The sequence below is a fragment of the Tenrec ecaudatus genome, chromosome 2, assembly GCF_050624435.1.
Source record: "Tenrec ecaudatus isolate mTenEca1 chromosome 2, mTenEca1.hap1, whole genome shotgun sequence".
Classification (NCBI taxonomy): Eukaryota; Metazoa; Chordata; class Mammalia; order Afrosoricida; family Tenrecidae; genus Tenrec; species Tenrec ecaudatus.
Window position 1 is genome coordinate 32,779,336 of NC_134531.1, and position 8,142 is coordinate 32,787,477.

An 8,142-nucleotide genomic window follows, 5' to 3' on the forward strand; every position below is an offset into this window, starting at 1 on the left:
TTGACTAAAGAAACAAATCCAGAGACCCTCATATGTATTTAAGACAGAGCTTTATATCAAAGAGTAATTGTATGTTAAGAAAACATCCCAACCCAGTCCAGATCAAGTCTATAAATCCAATATTAGCCCATATGGCTGATACCAGTCTATAAATTCCTCTTCAGACTCCCACAACACATGCAATGATGCAGAGTGAAGCCAGCCCCTTATCCCACAATTGTCCCTTTTGTTTTATATATAAAATTCAAAAGCCACACGGGTGACATGGTTATTTTCTATACATTAAATGCTGAGAAGGCAAAACTTCATGATCAATTATTATAGCCAAAAAGTCAGGCTTAATAGAAACATTTAGAATCCAGGCGCTGGGGATAAAGACCCCTTATGCCTATCTACTATTGGAGAAAGGTATGAGAGAGACTGGATACATGACGGGAAGAAATAGAGCCAAATAGGAATGTCTGCTTCCATAGTCAGAGCTGCTGGCCACACAGCAACCAGCTGTGTGCCTGTAGGAGACAACCTCAAATCAGCACCATATAAGAGGGTAAAGTGAGGAACAATGTCATGTGGATGTGCTTAGGACTTACCTATTACTCACAAGGGTGGAGGTCCCCCTCTACCATTAGAAACTTAACCTTCGAGGCTCCTTTGCGAGACAATGAAGGATTCGTCCTTAAACACTCTCTTCCCATTCTCTGCTCTTCATGGTATTTGCCTCATGCGCGAACTTCAAAAGTGCCACAGAGGCCGTGTGATTCTCCTTCTTACGCCTTAGTTTTCTATAGAAGCAACACGTGATAGCCAGGAGGAAAATTGTGATAATGAACAGCACAGTTAGGCTGGAACCCAGGCTATGAGAAACACTTTGAACCCAATCACAGGGGTCAATCCTTCCATGCCCTTCACCAATTGCTTAATTATGTCAGAGCCAGGAGATGCCTCAAGCCTCTTTGAATGTATAGAAAATATCCTTTTTAAGCTGATCAACATCCAATGAAATGTTTCCCTTGCAAATGTTTCCTAATCAAATCCCAGGCATGCAATGTTGCATTATATAGGTAAGGAGTTACACAGAAATTAGTTACATTCCAATCACATTATAACATTGACAAGCCCAAAATTTTGATCTTTTAGCAAAGCAGTCTGCAGTAATAGTCCAGTCACTATTTTATAAAAAGTTCAGTTATGATAGAGTCCCAGTTTGTCTTAGACAGGATCAGCAATGAAAGAAATATCTCAGCGGTCAGCAATCGCCACTCTAAGGAATCTGTCAGGTCGTCTTGATGTTTTTGGATAACTTCAGTAACAGGACAGGAGGGTCAGGTCACGCATCAGCTTCCCTGCTTTCTTCTGGGCCTTGCTGGCTGAAGAGAAATCCACCTATCTGCTTTGCCTGTGAAAATATAAACAAATAGCCCCTCTCTTCAGGGTGTCATTAACCTGAAAAAGGAATCATGATTAATATTGGGTGGCTTCTCCATCTGTTCCTTGTCCATCTTTCTCCAAACGTGGTTGCATCCTTTTAAAGGGAGCCCATCAGTTTTATTCTGTAAAAACATAAATGCATAGCCCTTTCTCAAGGTGACCGATGAACCTGGATCCCAAATGCGGTTTCCATCATCTTCGGATTTCTTAGGATCAATTTTCTCTGTAGAAGTGAAAACGTGTTTATCTTCCCTAATTTTATTATAAGCTTTCAGTAAGGAGAAATTTTTTTTTTGGTTAAAATGACCAAATGAACTTTGTCACACATAAGATTCCTCTTGGCCCCCTTCTGTTTTGACAATGTAAATATTAAAGCATGGCTAGCAATCTCAATTAACTTGTTTGGTCTGGAACCGGTAAAACTACTCTTCCATGGTTAAGTAAATTTTGGCTTCCAGCGCTCAGAGAATTAAGAGAGCTGACTATTTGGGAGAACTTCTTACCATATTTTGAAAGACTGAAAATTTCTTAATAAATTTGTTCAGCTGTTCTTGAAGCAACTTACCAAACAGACATTTTTTCTCCAAGTTTGCCAATAAGGTTATAGGCTCAATTAAGCCGTTTTGCCTTTCAGACTTCTCACACTATGATTGTACAACCTTTCAATCATCTCTCTTGGTTAACTTCACTCATTCCTTCCATGCTGGACTTAGAGGAAGTTAATGGGAGGGTCTTAGGCCCTCCTGAATACCTTAAAGCAATGACCCTACCTGCAAAGTTTAAAAACCTTTTTCCTTCAATTTCTAATTTCATGTGAGGGCGCTGGTGTTTCCCCACACAGCATTCCAGAAGACCCCTTGATTTAAAGGGTGATCAGGCTTCCCAAGTACTCCTTCCTGATAGACATACATTTTTACTCTAGGAACGCAAGGAAGCACAAATTGGTTTAAGCGATCTTCTTTTATAAACCAAGCTATATCAGAATTCATCACTGCCTTAACTTCTTCATAATCCTGACCAATAACTCCTCCAGCACTCTGAGAATTTGGGTTGGACTTTCTTAATAAACATCCTAGCGTTCTCTTAGGGAGCAGACCCCAATTACCACTCTTAATAATTTCTGATTTAATCACAGCTTTTGGCTTTATTTCACAACTCTTATCAACTCCAGTATCAATTTTAATTCCCTGAGTACTTAGGTTAAATCTTCCTGATAGAAACTGTATTACTCCTTCAATTAGAGGCTCCTGCTTTTTAGAATCAACAAACTGCTGTAAGGGCTTCTGAGCCATTTCTTGGTTAGTCAAACCCACTGCAGGGGGAACAGAGGCTGGGCTTTTTTGCCTGTTTGGCTAGGTTTGATCTCCTGCTGTGAGACTGGGGGATGCCTGCAGTTTCTCTTTAAGATCTTTACAGGCAAACACCTTGTCTCCCATGTTCTGCTGTATCAAGCTCCTTCCTCTATTTTCCCGTAGGGAAGCCTTTGCTAATAGCAACCCTTCAGTGTTGAATTTTGAACGACATTGGCTCTCCCACTGAGTTCCCTTCCTGTAGGGCCAGAGTTCAGGTTCTTTTAAACCGGAATTAGGTGGCCCTGGCCCATGCTCTGGCGCAGGCCGCAGTTTGCTTTTCGGCCAGGCTGGTCTGCCTGTGCTGTCTGTACTCTCTTTGAAGATGACCTGTCTTTCCGCAACTAAAGCACTCTCTTCTAGGTCTGATATAATTTGCCAAGGCCACTGCCATGAGGTCTGCCTTGTATTCCTCTGCCTCTATATTCCTGAATATCCTAAAATAATCCAGCAGCATGCCCTGTTTCCTGTAGGGACACAAGGCATCTTTACAGTGCTTATTAGAGAAATCATAAGATAGCTTATGCACTAGGTCTCTTACTGCCTGGACATTCGTTACACACTTGGAAATAGCATCTTCCAGTCGGGACACAGTCAGCATAAGGCTCATCATTCCGTTGTCTTATAGCCGTGTAACTCGGCTTTCTCTCTTCTGATGGAATTATCTTTTCCCAGGCCCTTAAGCAAACCTCACGTATCTGTCCAGTAAACTGTAGCTGAGAGTCAACTGTGATATAATTTTCATCTCCTAGTAACTGATGAATTCCTATATCTATCCCATCCTCAGCATTCTTGCGTGCTCAGGCAAGGGCTGCTTCCTTCCATAGCATTTGATATTGCAAAGATTCTGAAGAGGAAAGGCACACTTTCATCAAAGCTTTCCAGTCTGCCGGGATCCAATATTCCATATCTGCCATATTCTTGACCATACCAATTACAAATGGTGAATCTGGACCATAATTAGATACTGCTTGTTTAAGATCTTTCAGTAGCTTAAAGGGAAAGGCAGTGTATCGCCTTTCTTGATTCCCTTCGGGGTGCTAATTCTAACAGGATAAGCCATTCTGAATTCTAAATCTGCTTCTTGAGCTACACTCTTCACCACCCTTGAGAGCAAAGGTGCTTTGCCTCTCACTTTCCCAGCCTCACTTGCTAGGTTAAATCTCTCTATTTGCATTCCTTTGGGTCTAATCTCTTCTCCTGCAGCACCGGCTTGCTTGATAGTACTGTGATTCCCTGTTGCGCTGTGTTCTGGTGTATTCTGGCGGGGCAGATGCTTCTACTCTGCTATCTCCTGATTCAAACTTTGTTTTCCCAGCTACACTTAAATGAGCCCCTAATAAAATGTTAAAAAAAAAAACAACAAATCTCATCTGACTGAAACTCATTTTGCCTGCTTCTCACCTGATTAAAGTCTGCATAGTTTAGAGGTTTCTCACACCCTGCTGGGCTTGATCTTTCCTTCTCTCACCTTGCAGTGGTTCCAACACTGTTTTAATCTGCACCCGCAGATCCCAGGTCTCCATGGGGATGCTCTGTCCTTCCCTGTGAGCTTTTCTTAAATTAATGCCCACCTTATCCCAGATCTCCATATCAAAGTTACCTACCTGACTCTGGAAAAGCAGGATTAAATCTCTTTACCAATTGAAGAAACTCTTTCATTCTCTTATTAGTTACAACTACGTTTTGTTTCTTCAAGAGGTGTCAAAGAGTGATACCATACTCTGTATCCTTGCTCTTTGCCTGACCCATATCTCACTCGGACTAAAACACACTTAAAAAAATAAACTCAAAAAAAGTCCGGATTCACCTTCACTGCCTGATGAGGCCGTACAATTGTTGCACGGGATAAAACTCAGAGTTCTTTTCCCCCAGGGCCCCACGTAGTGGGCGCCATGTGTCAGGGGAGGCCAGCCCCTAACACATCATTATGGGTCCTGTAGGCGCAATTGTACAGCGATAATAAGTAAAGATCATGGTAAACTTACAGAGAGCATGAGAGATAGAAGTATTGAAATAAATGGAGTCAGTCACGATTCATGGTAGCATGCTCACCTCAGCCCCGCCTGATAGTCTACGTGGAGGGAGAGAGAGAGACCTCTTTAATGCTAGCCCAGGCTTTTTATATTCTCTGGGGACATGCAAGCCCCCTAATTACAGGTGAGGACATACGTCACAGAAGGGGGCTGTGCTATAGGTAACACAGTAATGAGAGGGGGTGGTCTAGGGACATACACGCAATAGGAAGAGAAGGGATTGGGGGTATACATGTGACAAGATGGGCAGATCCTAGATTCAAGATGGCAGCCTAGCCTTAGTCATCCTTGGGTGGGTTTGACCTTTCTGGGGTCTCCTACAAGGAAACAGACAACTACTATCCCTATCAGAAGGGAGTGGGCCCTATTTGTGTGGGATAAACAGTGGTGGCTGGTTGCTCTAGATGGCTGATAGCTCATAATCCTCCAGAGAAGGCCTTGCCCACACACAGGCATCAGTGGCTCAGATCTGATTGACAGGTTAGAATGTACCCCTTCGCTCAAATTGACAGGAGATTATGTAACTGCCACAACAGGTAACCACCTACGTAACAAAGTAGGCTCTATACTAACCCTAGAGCTCCCTGAGTTCATTGAAGGGATAACCTAACACCAGTACTTGGGCAAGTAAGGGGGAGTGACAGCTTCACGGGGGTGGGGTGGGGAGGGAAGGAGGGGGGCAATAGCAACAACTGTGTTCCTATAGATCAGCGGTTCTCAACTTGTGGGTCGCGACCCACTGGGGTCGTCCGTTTCCTAACAGTAGGAACATTATAGTTATGAAAATCATTTTATGGTTGGGGGGTCACCACAACATGAGCAACTGTATTAAAGGGTGGCGTCATTAGAAGGTTGAGAACCACTTCCATAGATGAAGCTCTCAGCCAGAGAGCAATCAGCCATGTGCTTATAAGAGATCACTTTAAGTTGGTACTATTATGGGAGCGTAGTGTGGATATTAATCTTAATTATGAGAATGTGATTGGGACTCATGTCTAACGCACAAGTGTGAAGGCCTCCCCCTATACAGAATCCCGGCCTCCCAGACTTCTTAAACATTCAAATAAAGCATTTGTCCTCAGACCCTCTTCCCAGCCCTCTCTCCCCACAGTGGTTATGTGTTGGGCTGCTTACTCCAAGTCGCTCCATGGGAGAAAGATGAGCCTTTCTACACCCAGAAAGAGTGGCAGTCTCAGAAACTCATGGGGGCAGGTCTACCCTGCCTTACAGGGTCCTTAGGAGTTGGCATCGACTTCAGGGCAGTGAGTTTGCTTGCAACTGAGTTTGTACACATGTGTATGCAACAGCTGGACAAAGAACAAGGAAGACTGAAGAATTCATGCCCTTGTGTTATGGTCTTAGAGATGATTATTGGATATACTATTCCAAAATCAATGTAGAGTCCTAATCTCCTTTGGCTACTCAAGGGAGAAGGATAATCCAGCTCCACGCTGGCTCGGGGTCCATTAGGCAGAGGTCAGACATGCCTCCACACTCCATTCTTGCCTACTCTTTCATACACCGGCCATTCCCTCCACAACACCCTACTCTCCTGCTGCACTTGGTAATCCGTTTCAATGGCCAGATGGAACTCACAGACAACACTCACGTTTACAGAGGTTTATTAGAGAAGTTAACAAGCTATCACCAGCCATGATCAGAAAGCATTAAGAATACAGTTACTCATCTACAATGCTCTTCTCATTCAGTAGCCAAGTCTCTCTGGTATTGACCCTCTGAGTCACATGGTCTCTATGCCTCTGCCACCACAGACCAGGAAATGGACCTGCTACTTGGCCTCACAGGCTCATAGTCTGATCACTGCTCTTCTGCTGTCCTCAGCCTCTGGTCTTGGCATGGCATGACCTCTATTGACTGCCACTTCAGGTCAGAATTTCAAAAGTATGCCGTTGGTACCCCTTCTTCTTTGATGATCCCAGGAATTCTGTCTTTCTCTCTGCTTCCGATATAGCTCTCTTATTCACCAAGGAATGACAACCCAAGCTGACCAATCCTCTCTACTAATGCTCTGCACATTCTATGTGCATAGCCCCACCCAATTAGAGACAGAGAGAGAAGAGGCATATGAAATGTCACTTCACTGCAACCATCCAGAAGCACAAACAAACCTGTCTCTGAGAACCCATGGTCAGAATACACCTTAGAATTAAAGATGGTAGGACTTTGGACATGTTAACCAGAGGGTCTGTGATAGGTTTATTGTGCCAACCTGGCAAATAGAAACATGTGGGATTAGTAAGATCGCAGTTTGATTGGAGAACAAAGAGATAAATGGCTTGGCAAGCCCCACTTCTCTCTTTCTTGCTCTCCGGGGATCAGACCAGTGTGCAGGTACCACTGCCTTAGCTAATTCTCTGTCTCACCTTGTGAGCTACACTACCTGTTGGATACCCAACCTGTGGATTGGGTTCCTTTGAGATCTGCTTCACCATACTGCTGGTATATATATTGCTTGAGCTTAGGACTGCCAGATCCTGTCATCTGGCTGACTCTTGGTGATCCACTCTGCTGTTTGCTGCCTGTGGCTAGATTGCCTGTATTGCTCTACTGAAGACTCCAGCTGTCTGCTTCCTTGAACTTGATCCCAGAAGCCCTCATGAGTTGAAGGACTTATAGTATATTAACTGCACCACAGAAGCGAGTTGAACTCAGTCCTCTGTACTGCTGTGTGGGCTCATTAGCTGTCATATTCCTTTATGCTATATATATCTATCCATATGCTTGGTAGTTTTTTGTTTTTTTTTTTCGCTAGAGCAGCAATTCTCAACCTGTGGGTCACGACCCCTTTGGTGGTTGAATGACCCTTTCATGGGGTCTCCCGATTCATAACAGTAGCAAACTTACAGTTATTGAGTAGCAACAAAAATAATTTTATGGTTGGGGGAGGTCCCCATAAAATGAGGAACTGTATTAAAGGGTTGCGGCATTAGGAAGGTTGAGAACCCCTGTTCTAGAGAACCCTGTCTAACACAGGGTCAAAGTCCTTCAAGAATGGCATCATGCTTGATAAAGTGAAGAATCAGCAAGAAGAAGCCCCTTAACAAGAAGGATTGACACAGTGGCTGCAACTATGGACTTCAATACAAGAACAATTGCAAGGAAGGTGCAAGACCGGGCGGTATTTCATTCTGTTGTAAATAAACAGGGTTATTATGAGTCTGAACAGACTCAGTGGCATCTAACAACAGCAACAAAACGAAACCCACCTTCATCGAGTTGATTTGGCCTCATAGTGATGCTACAGGACAATGTGTAATTGTCCCCATACAGTTTCCATGGGAGCAGACTGCCACATCCCCCCTCCCCCC